Genomic DNA, 17492 nt, shown 5'->3' with positions numbered 1-17492 from the left:
GGATATCTCGATCTGCTACTTGAACAAATCAGTGTCCCCTAGGACAGAATAGATTTGGGGATGGGGGTGGAGGAAAGAGAGATGGGTATTAATTGGTCAGATGACCAAAGTTTCTATCACTACTTTCAGCTTTAACGCATTCTCACCTGAAATTAAGGATGTATCCTTAATGTAGGAGTGAATGAGAATGTATTTTGAGATTTTCTTTTTGTTTTTAAATTGATTTTTTTGGTTACCTGGTTTTTTTTGAACAAAAGATTTTCCATATTTCATTTGTATTTAGAGACATTTCACTCAAATATAAACCAGATTCTCTTGGCTGATGGAACTTTATATTTTAGTTTCCTGACAGTTTCTTACACAAACTCCAATTGGCCTGCTTTCAAATTTAACTCAAGAAAACTCAAAAGTTGTTTCACATTTTTCAAAGTAGTGCAGTCATGGTATGATTTCAGATACTGTTTTACAAGATTAAAAAGTAATCTCCTTAAAAGATCAGTTGACTCATGACAGTTTTAGTCTTCTAAATGAGTCTTCAGGGTCTAAGTTGGCAAAGCATTGTACAGACATAAAGGATAGAACACCTACTTTCCATAAAGGTAACTCAGACCAACTCTCCTGAAAAACACAATTTAAAATTTGTAAGCTGATATTTAAAAAACATCTTCCTAAATGCAGCAAAGAACTGACAAGGTAATGTGAAATTTTTGAGTTAATATCTGAGAGAGATGTATCTGAGAGAGCCTAGTATTTCAGATACCTTTTGTCTACAGGGCATTTGCTGATTCAGAAGGGATTGGCAGCACCTCTGTGAGCCTCTCAGGACAAAGAGGATCAGAGTTTTAGGCCAGAGCCGGAACAGGGTGGAAGTCCTGGTAAACCATATCCTAGGTAAAACAAAATTAAAACAGCTTTCACAGAGACTGTATTCCAGCTTTAAGTCACCTGAGTGGCCCCAAAATCTGAGGGGGACCCTGGCTGAGAGAGGACCCTGGATTGTTAATACATCCTTGTACATCTGGCAAAAGCAATTTAGAATCTTCTTCAAAGGGGGATAAAATCAGCCTAGATTTCATTTCTATTCATAATTTTTCATATGCAATAGCCGGCACACTATCATAGATACTCACGTACATGAGGAGGGGATATAACATAAATGAGATGCAATATGAGTAACAGACAGTGGAAACAAACATACTAATATCACAGATTGGTAAACAGTTATGATTGGTAAACAAGCTCATGGAGATAAAAGTCAAACTTAAAACTCTCAGCAAGGAAATGCAAACTATAAAAAGTGACACTGCAAATATGGAAGAGAACCAACTAAAATTTTCCGAACTGGATAAAATAGAATAGCTGAAATTTAGATCTCAATGGAAGTGGGTTTTTTTGTTTTGTTTTGTTTTTTGTTTTTTTGTGTGTGTGTTTTGTCTTTTAGGCAGATTAGATAGAGATGAAGAGAAAAATAGTGAACTGGAAAATAAGTCAAAGGAATCTAGGGAAAAATCACAATAAGCAAAAGGATGGAAAATATAGAAGAGAGGTTAAGACACATACAGTATGCTTATAAAAGATATAATATACATTTAATTGTCACCCCAGAAAGAAAAGTGAGAGATATAATGGAACAGAAGCAATATTTGAAATGCTAATGATTAAGACTTTTCTAAAACTGATGAAAGATGTCACATTTACAAAAACAAGAATCCCAAGGAACCCAAACAACTAAGCAAGTATAAATAGAAAGAGAAATAAATAGAAAGACATGCTAATCTAAAAAAACCTAAAGATAAAAGGAAAATGTTACAATCAGCCAGGAGAGTGGGTAGGGGGACAAATAGCTTTTAGGAAGTGGCAGACTAAATTCTGACTTTTCAACAGTGATAATTAGAAGGAGAAGAGTCAGGGTTGCCTGGGTGTCTCGGTTAGTTAAGCGTCCAACCCCTGATTTCAGCTCAAGTGGTGATCTCATGGTTCATGAGATTGAGTCCCATATCGGGCCCTGCACTGACAGCATGGTGCCTTCTTAGGATTCTCTCTGCCCTTCTCTCTTTGCCTCCCCCCTACTCATGCACTCGCGCCCTCTCTCTCTCTCTCTCCCTAAAAATAAACACATAAACTTGAAAACAGAAAAGAAGGAGAAAAGACAATGGAATGTTATCTTCAGTCTAAAGAAAGAAAATAACTACCAATCAGGAACTTTGTACTCTCCTAAAATAGTCTTTAAGAATGAAGGTTAAATGAAGCATTGAAACCAAAAAGGGATCTTCAGGAGACATTCAAATGGGCCGGAAACAAGTTGTTTACCTCATTGATTTGCTTGCGGTGGGCAATTCTCCACCATTTGCTTCCTTTCCCAAATGGGTTAGTGCCAGGTACAGTATCTTCTCTTCTCTTTGGTAAAGTCCACAACCCATAGAATTTAACTTATGAAAGAGTGTAAACAAAGCCTAGCATGGCTACATTTCCCCCCACTATGGTCATGAATAGAGTTTTCCACCTATATGAGATAAATACATAGACGGGGTTTTCTCTTAACCACTGCCATATCTCAGCATGCAGCTGGGCTTGACTTAACAAACTGTAGTAGAAGGCAACAGATAGAAGGAAGTAAAACCTCAAATATGAACTGGTCATAGGCATGGAGACAGGAAAATAAACCCCAAAACAGGTGCTGGGAGGAGTTCAGTCTGGCAGATAAGGTAACATACGAAATGTAGTAGTCCAAACAAGTTGTCAAAATGAGGGAATCCCGTGTGAAGGAGTTGAGGTATCCCTTCCAGTGGGCAGATAGAGCATTTGGAAACAGATGCCGCTAATCACCGGAGCAAGACTTACACGTAAAAAGTGAACCACGTCAATAGCATGGTGCCATGGTTAAGAAATCTAACTCTGTGGGGGGGTGGACCTAGAGCTGAGTCTGAATTTTGCCCTTCCCGAGCTGTGTTACCCTGCAGTAACCCAGTCACATATAGATGCAGTTTCTTTAACTGTGACATGGGGATAGTAAGTACCTGTGTCAGATTTGTTGTTGGGATGTTTGAGATCATGTTAAGTGACCTACTATGCATATAGAAAGTTATTGATTCATGCCAGCCCTGGTCATAATGATGCTGATGGTGAGTGCCCACAGAGAGGCCTGTGCAATGAGCGCTGGAAGAGGGGACAGCAGGGAATACTAGAAGGAACAGTGAGCTTAAGGGCCAGTGCTTCCCTTCTGGGCCTCAAGGACCTCAGTGAAACAAGAACGCGGTTAGGCATCTTTCTCCTAGCACAGCACCTGACATCTCCTATACCTTGGACTCACTGACTATAGTAATAATCATGAGAAAACAGAAGAGGGGATTCATTTGGATCTGGAAGCCAGGGAAGGTTTCACTTTGGAAATGACGTTTGAGTGGCAGAATTTCACCAGTGGAAATGTGGTGGTGAGAGCAGGAGAAGAGGCTTTGGAAAAAGAATAGGGGAAATTGTTCACAGAGGCGTGAATATACACAGATGTGTGGGAATAGGAAAGATGTTGTCCTGGAGTATAGCTATGTGTGGGAGCACACAGAGACCAAGAGTCTATAGAAGACATCGTGAGTGGCCTCAGGACTGGACAAACTCTTTTACACTCTCTGAATCTGAAATTATCCTACAGATAGTATGAGTTGATGAAAGTTTTCTGTAAAACAGAGGAATCATAAACTCAAAACTGTGTTTTATAATGATAATGGGCAGCTGTGTGAAGACTAGGTTGGCAGAGGAAGAGAAAGATGGCAACAAGGCTATTTGGGAAGCTATGGAAAAATCAGGGGTGGTGGCCTTGGGCATGGAGAAAAAGATGTATTGGAGAACTCATGGTGGTCATATAGTCACTGAAATTTATAGGCTAATGACATGGTGGAGGGTGAGGTGGGTGTTAGTGATGAAGAAGTGAAGACTATTCACTTGAAGAACGAGTGAGTGATGACACTAGAAAGTAAGTGAGTAAAGGGGTAGACATCGTGAGTGTGATTCGGAAACTTTTCGGTTTAGAGGTCTACGCTATGTCCCTTACAGAGTTTGACATAAGAATTTAGTGCTCAGGATGGGATCTGAGCTGGATGTGTAGGTATGATTAATTTCTGTAGATCTAGGTAGCTGTTAAGCCACAAAAGTAGGTGTGATCACTTACAGTAGTATTTTCTAAAGAGAAAAGGGTCAAGTAAACTCGTTGGGAAACACCACCATTTATGGGGCAAATGGAGAAACAGAGGAAAAGAAGACTGAGAAAGAGCACTCAGAGGCAGGTGGAGAACCAGAGAGAGCGGTAGTATAGAAATGTGGGGCGAAGCCAATTTTAAGAGTGGGTGATCTAAGGTATCAAATCCAGCAGAGGTCAACTAGGAAGAGGATTGGAGCAAAGCTACTGAATTCAGTCTTTGATGACCTCGTAAGGAGCAGGATGGGTGTGCATAGTAGTAGAAGACTCTAGATCACAACAGGTCAGCAGGGGCAGGAACTTCTTAGCTTTTTCCTAAGGTGATGGCAGTGAATGATATAAGGGGATGAAAGGTTATAACCTACAGGTAAGGCGAGACCAATGGAAAATGGAGAAGCTTGACCATGTGAAAAAGGCAAGGCACTGGTAGAAGAGGAGCAGCTCAATATAAGAGACAAAGGGAATAATCGATGCAGTCATGTTCAAGGTGGCGATCTGAAGAAGAGACAAAGGGATCCTATAAATTTCATATTTTCAGAATGCGAAATTAAAACACGTGACTGATGCTAAGCCATATAATTTTTATTTGCAAATTTATTCACACTGAAAATTACAGAAATCACACACAAGATAAGTTATTTTTTTGTTTGCACCATTTATGAATTACCTTTACAAAAAAAGATAAAGTAACGCGGAGAAGGACTATTCTGGTAGAGTGGGTAGAGATCTGCTGTGTGTGGTTGCCAAGTGGACCCAGTTATGGGATAGGAGGCCTGCAGAGCTTGGAACCAGGAGGGCGGTGTCCTGGTGAGGCTGGAAGCTTGGCTACAAGTTACAGTTAGTTGTCCAGGGGGCTCATGAACGTAAGCATTGAGGCACCAACCATCTATCCTTTACAGCTAGGTGGACACTGGATGTGAAACGTACCCAGCAGTCCAGTATCTTACATAATATCTCTGCAGCTTAAGTTCACACAAAGCCCATCATTCATTCTGGAGAATTCAGATTAATTTCTTGGTCCCGGTGCTGAGACAGTCATTAGCAAAGAGAAAAATATTCAGCTGCCAATGATGCTGCCAGGTAATGTTTGTGTTCATGGGATTTTTAATAGAGCCCAAGTGTATTATTAAATACCAAGGTAAACTATGGTTGGATGGGACCAGCCATCGTGTTTTTTAAAACTTCTATAACAGTTTGGATTGTCAGAAGTAGAAATATAAATTTTAACAGACATTATGGCTAATAGTTGCAAACGCATGGATACATAGAATGTTAAGGTTGCAGGAGGAGAGATTAGAGATAATTTACTGCCATATCCCAATTTTTTGTGTGTGGTATTCTTATTTTAAAAATAAGAAAAGTGAAGTCTGGGTGGTCAGCATCAAGACCTGGTAGATGTTAATAGCAGGGCCGGCACTAAAACATAAGCAAGCCTAAAGTAAGAGGTAGTATTCTGGTAAAATGTAAAAATTACAGGCTACACGCAAGGAACCAAATTGCAGACTCGCGGACAGCTGAGAAATCGGGGGAGAAAAAATAAAACTATTTGCATTCTCTTTTGGATGAACCCAGAGCTCATTTGTCAATATGAGGAAAAGTGTTAGGATTCCAGATACGAGGAGGAAGGTGTCTTTGCTTTGGAGGCAGGTGGCCTGGGCTCCATCCACCCGTTCAATCTTTGGTGTCAACCATGCGCCCAACCCTGCTGGGCACTGGTGTCCAGGCATGGCTCCACCACTCCCTCTTTTCATGGCCGGGGGATCTGAGTTTGCCCATTTACAAAATCGAGCGCCTGGGAGACCCACACAGAAACAGGATCCAGTTAGGAGTTGTGTCTGTGGGTGGGAAGAAGAGCACAGGGTGAACATGAAGAAACAGATCCTGAGGGTCCGGTGACGTCAGTGTGGGTTCGCTCTAGAGGTCACAGTCAGATTCGCACAGACTGGCTAAGCTTCGGGTTCTGCCCTGGGGAGCAAGATCTGGCATTGGGGAGAGGTCATCTCCACACTCCACTTGCTGAGCAAAAGAGAGCTCTTCCTGTGGCAGGCCCTGGTCCCCAGCAGTCCTAAAAGGAGGCGGAGTGAGCCCACGGGGAACCCCAAGCCATCCCTCTGGCTTTGTGGAACTGAAGGCAAAATTTAACGAGTAGAAGAAACGAGTGAAAATCTTAAAATGGAACAGTAATACACAGCCTCTATCCTCTTTCATATGACCAACCAACAGCAGTGGTCTTTGTATCCCAAAGGCAGCAGTCTGTTTGGTACACAAATTGCTAATAGATGCAGGGCTGAATAAATGAATGCATGAATTTTGCGGTCCCTATTCCTGCAATTGTCAGTACTTCAGTGGAAAATTGCAGATGACACATTTGGGGATGTGTTGTGCTGAGTTCACTCCCTGGCACAATTATTGATATACGATCTCACTAGTTTGAGCCGCATGAGAACTTAGATAACATCGCAGAAGCCCGTTTTCTAGAATTTCATGCTGCTCTAATGAAAAAAGAGAGAGAAACAGAATTTTCTGACTTCTATTGAAGTGGTGGGCATCGTGGGGAGCTAATCGGAAAGCTCCACTGGCACTCGGGTTTCAGCTAATTTGGTAATATGTTTGCACTTTCCGCTCCGTCCCCTTTGAGTGGCTAGTGTAATTAACCCCAGGCTCTCCTGAATGACACATTGTGAGTATTTCTTGCTAAGGCAGCAGTGGGACCCACTGGTTGGGCATGACTCTGTATGGTCAGCACGCAAATGGCTCCATTATGTTGCCTTTCATGAAGGCTGAGTATTAAAGTGACCTCCAACTGACAGTTAATTGCTTAATTAGAGTCTCTCTTCCGAGCCTTAAATCCACGTAGCTCTGCAAGCTCTTATCGATCTCTGAGAAATGCTGGTGGTAGCTCAGTGCGAGAGAGGGAGAGGTCGGTCCTGCAGCCCCAGCGGGGCCCTGGAGACTCCCGCCTCTGGTTTCAGCATCCTCTTTGCTCAGCACAATGGAATGTCCGCCTTGGGAGAATCAGTCAGAAACAGATAAAAGCAAGCGGAGCACAGTCCAGATCCAGCCTCTGCTTTGGAGAAAATATACATTAGGGCGAACAGAGCCTAGTACAAAAAAAAGGGCACATGATGAGTAACTGTTTTCTTTCTGAAGCTTTTTGCCCCCATCCAGGAGAAGGAAAACAAAGTGCGTGATTTGAAGAAAACCAGGTCCCCTCCCCCCACCCAAAGCCACAACGTCTGGTCTGCTCATTGCACAGTTTGTTTCACTGTAAGACCCTGGGTGGAACAGGGCAGACACAGGACGCAGAATCCGTATTTTGCTTGATTTATTTATTTAGTTTTAGATACTACCCATGATGTGTTTCCTTTTAAAACATTGATCTGTTCCAAAACAGACCCAGGAATAATAGAACTCAGTGCTTCAAAGAGAAGATGGAAGCGATTCTTTAAATATTTATTGTTTTACAAATAAATCCATGACAAGAATCCGCCTCTCCCTGCCTCCCTGTCTTCCCTTTCTCCCTCACTTTTCCCCACAGGAAGTTTCATTTCTGTTTCTAGCTGATACTTGAGGACTATCTCTGACGGATTTCTTGAAAATGTTTTATTCTGGGACTTGCCTTTGATAACCTGGCCTTCCAGTGCCAAATTAGTCACCAAGAACGGTGCCAACAATTCACATCTCCAAAGCAAAGACTAACTGAACGGAAGCCACAGTTCTCAATCTGTGGGCACAGGCTTTGTTTTGTTCGGTTTGCATTTCAGCTCAGAATGTCGCTAAATGCTTGTTTATTTGTGAAAACAAAATGAGCTTCTTGGATTTCTTTGCCTATCGACATTTCCGGGGATCTTTGAGTCCCTGCTTGCAACGATGACAAATCGCTAGAGGTTAGAATCTGTAAAAATTGAGGACCGAGTACAATAATGTAGAACGAAGGAATAGGGGTGATGAAGTCCTGATGTGTGAGATGTGCCACCGTGAATGTCACCTGGTATTTAACCTCAGAGACACCTGGCTGGCAAACACCGCTGACTGAGGAACCCCATGCTTCCTCCCCCTATCCCCCCCACCCTCACCAAAGGCTGCTAGAATGAGTAATATTTTCATTTCCTTCCTCACATACACTTATGACTTTAACAACTTGGATATTTTCCTAAGGGATTCCCCTCCCTATCACTGAATATTTCCTCTATCTTGGAACAGTTCCCATTCCAAAATGGGAATTCTGTTAGCAGCTACACCACCATGTGCAGCACGTGAAAATCTTTCAGGGACTCCCATCCTCCAAATTGACTTTTTCCTGCAATGCAGACTGTCTCTTCTGAACCCCGGATATCTTATCCTTTCACCCTGATAATCTTTAAGGCGATCCAGAGCAGTAGACGCGTGTTGCAAGGAGTCAAAAATGAAGTCAAAGATAAAGGCTGGGTTGAAAACCAAAGTAAGCCGGGGCCCAGGTGAGGGAAGAGGCCATTCTAGACCAGACAGGTTATGGCTTTTTAGACCAGAGAAGGACGAGAAGGGGATTTAGATCTGAACCTAAGAATAAAACTGAGGGGCGCCTGAGTGGCTCAGTCAGTCAAGCGTGGGTTAAGTGCTCAGGTCAGGATCTCCCAGTTCTTGGGTTCCAGCCCCATATTGGGCATTGTGCCTGGAGCCTGCTTTGGATCCTGTGTCTCCCTCTCTTTCTGCCCCGCCCCCGCTCGTGCTTGCGCGCTCTCTCTCTCTGTCTCTCTCTGTCTCTGTTCTCTCTCAAAAATCAACAAACATTAAAAAAAAAGAATAAAACTGAGTTTAGGAATCAGGGATAGAAATCTTAGGGTTATGTATTGGCCCTGGACACTGTGCCCTTTGTTACACAATGTGCTGTATAAGCCATGCTGGGAATCCCATGCATGTTCAGTGGGATGGAATCCATGACAGGTGCCAACTGTTCTGAAATCCATGGGGGCCCCAAATTCTAAAATGCCACTGTAGGAATGCTTTATTGCAGGTCTAAATAAACGAGACACTTCCATTCTATTTCCTGAGCTCCCATGATTATCTTTCTTGGAGGTCATGGATAAAACTTGATTTTATCTTTTCAGTTGGTTTCATGATAATTGATCAGATGTCCAACGGACAGGATTCATTACTGGCTCTATACTACTTAGTATGTGGCTGTGAGCAAGTTCTGTTTTCTGAGCCTCAACTTTACCAAATGTAAAGTAGAATTGTAAGAAAAATTGAATTTTTTAAAAGGTAAAGCATTTAGCATAGTGTCTGGTATAGATAAGTGTTAATTGTTACTCCCAATTTTCCTGCTACTGCTTCTGTTACTACTGAAACCATGTGAAAGGTCTTATCTTTTCAAAAATTGTGAACCGTAGGTACCCAGAACTGGATCCATAATCCATAGTTCTTTGCTGACTACCATCATGAGTTATGAAGGCCAGTCTTATCTTAAAATATTTTTTTAAATCTTAAAACATATAATTTGTTTTCACACGTTCTTCACCATATCATCTCAACGAATTTTATTACTTCATAAATGTGTTATTTTAATACCTTCCAGAAGATTCACAAATGAGTTCAGAAAAAAAAAGGTAGTGGTGCAGAAAATGCCAATAAAAGCATATTCATATACATTTATATCTATTCATATACGTTCATGATTTGTTTTCAGGGAAAGCTCAACTCTGGAGCTCAGACCAAACACTGTCATACTTTGCGGATTATAAAACACACCGTGTATTTTTGCTTTTGAATTAAAATAGTTTCCTCGTCCTCCAGTTTGTAATAGTTTTAGCCCATGCATATTTAGTTGGTTTATTTCCTCCTCGAGCAAGATGAAACTTAGTAAAACAAGAAAATAAGAGATACAGTAGAAATATTTTCTCACTTCCTCCTCTCCAACTCGATCTGAGGGAATAGATTCCAGTTTCTGGAGATGAAAATACAAACATTACTGGGGAAGCTACTGTTCATTTTTCCCCCTGGGTCATATGCTTCGGGCTGTGCGTGCTGACTATTCCAGTGAGGTGATCATGAGTCATTCCATCAGCCAGAATTTGGATCAGTGGGGAGGGGGCTTGGGGCTCAGGGCTGTGCACTGCATCCGAGTCAGACACCTGTTCTTTCCCTCAAAGCGAAGCATCAGTAATTACTTGTCTTTATTTAGTGCAGTATTTTATATCATTGGGGTATTCAGCTTTCTTGTTGAATCAGATGTTACATTTTATGAAGAGTGCCCCACAGTGGCAGTTGTTTGGAGCCTGAGTTAAAGGGGACACATATTTAGGCAGGGAAAAGTTCAGGCGCCGTGACCAAGGGGAGAGGTGACGAGATCCCACACCCAGAGGAGCCCCTGCGGGAAAGTGGTGGCGTGGGTCCAGGAGATACATCGGAGAGAGAATTGGCAAAACACATAGATCCATTGGATTCGGGAAATATGGGAGAGGTCTGAAAATGTTCACCAAGTGCAAAACCTGCTGTGGGCATTTATGGAGGCAAGAAATGAGGGTGAAGGGGGAATTAGGGGAGGAAAGATGACTTCAGTTTGAGACATCAATGCTCAAGGTTTGTGGGGCCATACGAGCAGTGTGGTGTCTGGAATGCAGTTGGATAGATAAGCCTGGAGCTCGGAGAGACGTCTGCACTACAGTTGGAGATATTAACCAACTAGCAGATGCCTTGGAGATCTTAAAACAGAACCCATATCTGTTTAACTACATTCTTGTCGGGCTGCAAAGACCAGATTAGGTGGCATTAATAACCATCTGCCTTAGATACTGCGGCACTGTCATATGAGTAACATATTTTCTTGTCTTTGTATGGAGTTCTTTCCTTACACGTCTGACTGGCTGCACACTTAAACATTTTAAATATATACAGTATTTAAAAGTTTTACGTGCTCCTCATGTTGAATTTCTAAAATACAGGAAAGAAGAACAAAAGAAATTAATGCCATCCATAATTTTGCAACGTAAGGACAAACCCTGAAACATTTTAGCTTATTTCCTACACTTACATACCTATCCATACACACACATGCACACTTACACACACGTACATATAGATAGTTAAGCTAATACCACACATCATTTTGTATCCTACATTTCCCACTTAACAATACGTTTCTCCTCAAAAGTAGTATCCTTGGCTATTTAATCAATTATATAGACATACTAGAATTTCTTTAACCGCTAGCTTATTATTGACCATTTTGATTACTTCTTTATTATCATAGTGTTATGAAGACCATATTTATATGTGAATCTGACTCGACATTCCCTATTATTTTCTTCATCTAAATGCTCTTTTCTTTAGTGAACACTCTATTATGGAAAATTTTAAGTATATAAAAAAGTATAGACTATATAATACATGTGAAGTGTATAAAGAACAAAGTCATCTCACTGTCCAGACTTGCCAAATTGTAATATTTTCCCATACTTGCTTCAAGTGCTTTTTTTCCCCCCCAAAATAAAGGAATTACTAAAGAGACAGTGAAGTCCCATGTGTCACCCGCACTGACACTATTCCCTATTCTCATCACAGAGGAAACTGCTTATCAGAATTTGGGTTTACGGCGCCCATGGCTATTTTTATACTTTTTCATTTTTTTGTAGTTTTCATATACAGCATATATTATTTTGCAAGTTTTAAAACTTTAAGCAAGGAATACCGCAAATACAATACCCTTCTATTTGCTCTGTTCACTCAACATTCTGTTTTTAACGTTTGTCTACTCTGTAATGCATTTAGATCTAATGCATTCTTTTTTTTAAAATTTTTTTAACGTTTATTTATTTTTGAGACAGACAGAGACAGAGCACGAGCGGGGGAGGGTCAGAGAGAGAGGGAGACACAGAATCGGAAGCAGGCTCCAGGCTCTGAGCCATCAGCCCAGAGCCCGACGCGGGGCTCGAACTCACAGACCACGAGATCGTGACTTGAGTTGAAGTCGGACGCTTAACCGACTGAGCCACCCAGGCGCCCCTAATGCATTCTTTTTGCCATCGTACAATACTCCATTTCGTGAGTCTACCACGAGTCGCATGCCCATTCCACTGTGAATGCATGTGCAAATTGCTTCCGATATTCAGCTGTTGCAACTCTTATAGCAATGGACGTTCTTGGACATATTTCCGAATGCAATCATGCAAGAGTTTCCCTAGATTAGACATATTGACGTGGAAGTGCTAGCTTTTACATTTACTCTGCATTGCCAAATCCTACTAGAAATATACGCGTGAGGATTCCCATAATGAATGGGAGAAACTTACCTTCACATTCATACTATATTCGTTCCGCGACACTTCCAATACATTGTCTGACTTGATCTTTACAATGATGAGACAGAGGGAACGATTCTCCACCCCCATTTGTGAGATGATGGAACGATAACCAGTGGCTTCTGAAGTGCCTTGGCAAGAAAACAAATACCCTCGGTGGACCCAGGACTCAAGTGTTGGGACCTAAGAACAGAACGCTTCCAGGTGTTCTGACCATAAGGTCCCTGTGTTTCCCGGGTGTTTTTGATCGAAGGTCAGTGTGCTTGCCCCTGGGCTTTAGTTGATCTGATGGAAAATGTCAGACAGGCTGGAGCCTGTGCATAGCCTGTCAGCAAAGGCCATGCAACAGAAGGGATATGAACAGTGTGGTTTGAACTAACCATGGATATGGACATCCATTGAGGCTCCACTTGTGGAGTGTTTATGAAGCTGTGTTGTGGAGCCGGGAAGGTTTTGTAGGGAAGGTGTTTGGGGAGGAACCCATATTTGAAATCATTGCCTTTCCTCAAAGAGGTCAGGTACTTTGTTATCTCCAAGTCAGCTGGTACATTAATGGATCCTATCACAAATTCCCGAACAGTTTGTGATAGCCGTATTTTCCAAAGAACTAAGGAAGAAACAAAGAAAGAAAACAGGATAACTGGATTCACTGAGTACTTCTCCTGTGCCAGGCAGCACATATTACCTCATGGCTCCTTCCTCCATCCCTAGAGGAGCCAACTGTTAAAAGAGAAGTGAAGGTGTCAACACTTAGTCCTCTGTTTCTCCCCTTTGCACACACAGCTCAGTCCACTCAGTTAGTGTCTGTCCATAATTATGTCCAAACGACTCATTAGACCTCCAGCGACCTCCATGTCACTAAGTTCATGAGTAATGTTTGCTCCCTCAGTAGTGTTCAGTGGTTGATCACTCCAGGTGAGGAAAAGGAGACTCAGGGGTCTAGGAAACTCATTATTCTCCCCTGATATTTTCAGGGATTTCTATGTAGAGAAATGAGGAGAGAGGAGAAGTGAAGAGAGAAGGAAGGAGGTCAACCAGATGGCTATTGCTTGCCGTGGTTCACATTTTAAGCCCCTGTCTCTTGCTTCTTGTGGCCATTCCCTTTCTCTGTCGCCCTTGTTAAGAGAATATTGGAACTTACACTTTGTTTTTAATTTCCCCAAAATACCACGATCTTGAGGCTCCTTTGTGTAGTAGACTTTGACTAACTCTTTGGAGCACTGGCAGGTGTTTACTGCAAATAGCAGCAGAGCAGTCGAGTTCAAAAGTGATCCTTAAGACTCCATTGTTCATTTCTCTCTCAGTCCCTCATTTCACACCTCCTGCAGTAGTTATCGATTGCTGCATAACAAATATCCCCAGACCCCAATGCCTTAAAACAACAACATTGAACGTTTCTGTGAGCCAAGAATGAGGGTGCCGGGTACCTGGCCCTTTCCTAGCTGGCTCACATAGTCAGCAGGATTCAGGGCTGGAGGCCTCCCTCGTCTCCTCTCCAGGAGGGCCTCTCTGCAGGGTATCTCATAGCACAGCGGCTAGACTCATCAAAGCAGGCAGTGCAGAGTGCAAGAGAAAGAGCTGACGACGTGGAACAGTCCCTCTTTTGTAACCTAGTTATGGAAGTGACATCCCATCACCGTGGCTCTCATCTCTTCATTGGAAGAAGTAAGTCATTAGGTGCAGCCCGCACTCCTGGGCAGGGTGGGGGTGGGGTGATTACACGGGGACATGAATCACTGGGAGCCAGGTCAGAATTGCCCCCACTGCCCCGCTGCCTGCCACCCCGCCCCAACAGTCTCAGCTGGTAATATCCATGGGCTATGCTCCAGCCTCATCCGTGTTGCTGGACAAACCCCTTCTCTCAGGCCTCTTTTTGGTTTTGCTGCAATAGCTTCCTACTTTTATTCGTTTCATACAGAGCAATTTATCCTTCTCTTTGTCTCCCTTTACAAATACAGGCTTATATCTCTCAAGTACGTACTGTGTGCCAGGAAGTGTTGTGAGGGCTTTGTATCTTTGTAATCATTTAATTCTGGTGAACAGTCTGAGCTTTACACTCGTGTCAGTTACACTTATTTCTATCATCAGTAAGTGTACGGGACGGCAGAAGTTCCCTCTCTTTTCGCAAATTACCAGTGCTTAGGACCCTGACCCAGGCCTCTATAAATGTCATCACAAAGGACTGTTAGTCTTGTACCTGAATGGCTCCCCACCCCAATGTCACTTTATGCCAGAGCCGACACGTGTTAACTCTGGAAAAAAAAAAAAAAAAAAGATTTCTCAGATCTCCTTAAGATATTAAAGCATCAAGTATTAAAATGTTTGTGCAAGTACACAAATGTTTGGCTCAGTTCTAACTTCTGGTTAGAGCTTAGAGTGCAGAGGGTTCCCAAGAGCGTCATAATGTCATGTGTCCTGAATACTCTGGGCTTTGGGGACAGGCTTGATGTCCTCTGCCCACCTTCTGCCTTCCGTGTTCTCTCGCAGTGCTGGCAAAAGATTGGCACTGCCTGTGAGAAGGGCACTGGGCAGTTGTGTTTGGCATAAGCCATGTCCTGTGATTAGACCCTCCTCCATTGCCCATTGGGGCCAAAATGTAAAAAGCCTGCCCAGAAAGCAGCCCCAATTGACCTCTTTCCCACTGTGAATAGCCTCTTTTACTCACTGTCATGCCTGCTATGCATTTATACATTCCAATCCATGAGAGGGAGGACAGCTATTTCCTAACTCTGGACTTTCCCTCATTCTTAGTCCTCTGTTCTTAGAGGCCATATACTCTTACCTATGTAATTCATGCACTCATCCATACATCAAATATTTACTGTCTGTTATGTGCCCAAGTCTACTCTCTTAGTCTCCTATTTTCATGTGATAAATATAAGTTTAGGCATTTTGAATGTGTGTGTTTGTATCCGGAAATTTGACAAAACTCTGGGTACTTTGTGAAGGGACCGATTAACTTCTTGTAGAAATTAGGTTATCCCTCGACCAGATATGCCTTTGTTTTTAGAGTCCCAGTAGTTGGAGCTTTCAGGGGTATGGCTACTTTTTCTTTTGTGAATTCAACTTCAAAGTTTTACTAATGTCATCTAGAAATGAGTTAATGGAAATGTACTGGTTTTGCAGGGGGCGGGGGGCGGGTGGTATATTTCTCTGACTTTTACCACTTGAGCAACAGATCAGAAAACCAATTCTCAGGCCTAGCAAACTCTTGGCAGTAGACTTAAGTAAGAATTATATATCTGTAAGTTATGTGACTGTTATATGTGTCTCCAATAGTAATATAATTTGCTAGGTCTGCCTTGGGAACTAAATGGAAATAAGGGGAAATGCATATTGATAATTTCCATGACTTTAGAATTTTAAATAAATGGGATCAAGGTTTCTCATATTTTCTTCCTTGCAGTTTTTTTCTTATAATTTTATAAATTAAAAGTTAAATTGATTTGGGGATGCCTGGGCGGCTCAGTCGGTTAAGCATCTGACTCTTGATTTCGGTTCAAGTCATGATCTCATGGTTATCAGGTCAAGCGCCACGTCAGACTCTGCGCTGAGCACGGAGCCCCGATTAAGATTCTCCCTCCCTCTCTCTCTGCCCTTCTCCCCCACTCTCTCTTTCTCTCTCCCTCTCAAAAAAAAAAAGTTAAATTTATTTGGTATTACAAGAGTTAGGAACCATCTAAAATAAAAGAATTGCTATTCTAAACTATTAAAAAATCAGTTGTTTCCTTGTTAATCTGAGGTCTTGCACTTTCATAAAGCAACAACTGGATATATATATATCTTGATAACTATCACCAGCATTTTAAAGAGAAGTGACAAGATATAGTAGAATTTGGAGACAGGGGACGTAAGTTCCTGACTCTACTCACTGTGTGTACGAACTCGGATTAGTCACTAGCTTACACTGGATGAGGCAATACTTTAATAGCTAGCACACTAAGTCTCATTTTCTTCATGCAAACAAAAAAATCACATGGTGTTGAGGACTAGATTAGGATGTTTCTGATGGTCCTTATAAAATTACAACGTGCTAATCAAATGTAGTGTTTCAGTGGTATATAATTTTGATTCAGGGACATCTGGAAACCTTCTACCTCAGATCCACTTCCTGAAAAGCAATGCTCCAGCCGTATGAACTGCAACCAAGGCCCTTTGATTCCAGGGTCTCTGGGGGAGGGAGGTCTGAGAAACTCATAGACATCCTGGAAGATGTGCCCATTCAAAGGATCCCCCGGGAAATGGCTCATTCTTATGACATTCTGAACCATTTAGCCCTACATTTCTACCTTACTTTTTTGCCTTAAGAGGATTGCAGCCATTTGGAAAAGAAGGAACAATACCTACTTACTCACTAGGCCTCTGAGTTTGGGGAGAAATAAAGGAGACTAAAAGAGTCCTGCCCTTGTGAGTGTATGGACTTGTAAAAATCCTCTTAGTGTATGTGTTGTTTTTGTTGGTGGTATTTTTTTGGTGGGGGAGTCTGTATACCTCACAGAACCCCGGTGTTCTGCTGAAGTATAAGAAATGCTGTGCTAAACAAACACATCACCCCAAGAGAAGCAAATAGTCTCATGTGGATAGTCTTGACCAAAAGTCAATTGGCATATTCTCTAGACTCCCAAGGCATTCTAGGAAGGTATTCTTTAAAGCAAGACAGTATTAACATTACTGAACTCTAAGGATGTTATAGCTGTATCACCTTCGGAAAGTATAAAGCCAAGTATACCAAAAATAAAGTCTTGGATTAAAACAATGCTGGTAACATTTGAGAGTAGGTTGAAGTATAAATGTAGTAACGAGGTTTTGTAATCTTGATTTATACACTGTTTTTTTTAAAGTTTTTATTTATTTTTGAGTAAAATAAATTTTTACTCAAGGAAAGAGAGCGAGAGTGGGGAAAGGGACGGAGAGAGAGGGAGACACAGAATCCAAAGCCGGCTCCAGGCTCCGAGCTGTCAGCACAGAGCCCAATGTGGGCTCAAACCCATAAACCATGAGATCACGACCTGAGCCAAAGTTGAATG

The 17492-nt window shown here is 42.0% G+C and overlaps 1 protein-coding gene across 2 annotated transcripts in view; it reads left to right on the top strand.

Annotated features, from left to right (window-relative positions):
- CUBN (cubilin) overlaps positions 1-17492 on the top strand; it is a 273318-nt gene that overhangs the window by 132202 nt on the left and 123624 nt on the right. The window lies entirely within an intron of this gene.

Source organism: Panthera tigris, chromosome B4, assembly GCF_018350195.1.
Source record: "Panthera tigris isolate Pti1 chromosome B4, P.tigris_Pti1_mat1.1, whole genome shotgun sequence".
In the NCBI taxonomy this organism is placed as follows: domain Eukaryota; kingdom Metazoa; phylum Chordata; class Mammalia; order Carnivora; family Felidae; genus Panthera; species Panthera tigris.
The sequence above is the reverse complement of the archived record's forward strand: the minus strand, read 5'-3'. Positions and strand labels throughout refer to the sequence as shown.